This window comes from Gekko japonicus, unplaced genomic scaffold (genome assembly GCF_001447785.1).
Source record: "Gekko japonicus isolate JY-2015 unplaced genomic scaffold, Gekko_japonicus_V1.1 scaffold2, whole genome shotgun sequence".
NCBI lineage: Eukaryota > Metazoa > Chordata > Lepidosauria > Squamata > Gekkonidae > Gekko > Gekko japonicus.
Window position 1 is genome coordinate 1 of NW_015175358.1, and position 1,005 is coordinate 1,005.

The following is a 1,005-nucleotide window of genomic DNA, read 5'->3' on the forward strand; positions in this document are numbered from 1 at the left end:
GGAACATTGAGTGCCACCCGCATCAGATCTAACGCAAGCGGGCGAAAAGGGACAAAACACCTCCGTGTCACCCTCGGGGAAAACTTAAGGTTGTGAGGACAAAACTCACAAGATAACAGCCAGCGGCCCACCCCGCCCCGCTGGGCATCACACTTCAAGGTTTGCCGCCTGCTGCTTCCGAATCTGCATTTTGAGCGTTTCTAACCTCCCCAGGGATTCAAATGCAGCCCAGGGCCTGCTACAACAAAGTTGAGTGCCCCGGTGGATTCAATGCATTCCTGGGCACACGCCCGGGCTCCCCAATGGTGCCGGCATCGGCAAAGGTACTCACCTCTTGCATCCTGTCCGGAGGGAGGGCTCAAGGTGGCGGTTTGCCCATCAGCAACATCTGGCCAGGAGTTTGGCTTTCTCTCTCTTCTCTCTCTCTCCCCCCCTCCCTCTGTCTCTCCGCCAGCCTCCCTCCCTCCCTCTCTCCCAATTGGCCAGGCGGTCACGTGGCAATGACTTCACCCAGCCTGGCATGCGAGGAGGAAGGTGACCGGCCACTCATTAGCAACGGCGGCCAGGAAAGCAGGCAGGCGTGTGGGTGGGTGGCGTCCTCGAAGAGTTTCAGTAGTGACTTCACCCGGGGAGGCTGCACTGGTCGGGTCGGTTTCCCTCGAAGAAGCCTTCTCACCCGGCTCGGAGCGTTTGCACAATGTCACCACCATCACACACACGCACACAGGCATAATCACTCCCTGGAGGCACGTGAAAACCTTCGGAGGCGGCTGGGAGAATGGGGCCCGGCTCAGACGGAGTACCTTAAGGATATAGGAAGAGCCCTGCTGGATCAGGCCAGGGGTGCAATCAGTCCACCATCCTGTCTCACACAGTGGCCAGCTGGTTCCTCTGGAGGGCCAACAACAGGGCAGAGAGGCCGAGGCCTTCATAAGAACATCAGAAGAGCCCTGATGGATCAGACCAGGGGTCCATCTAGTCCAGCATCCTGTCTCACACAGTGGC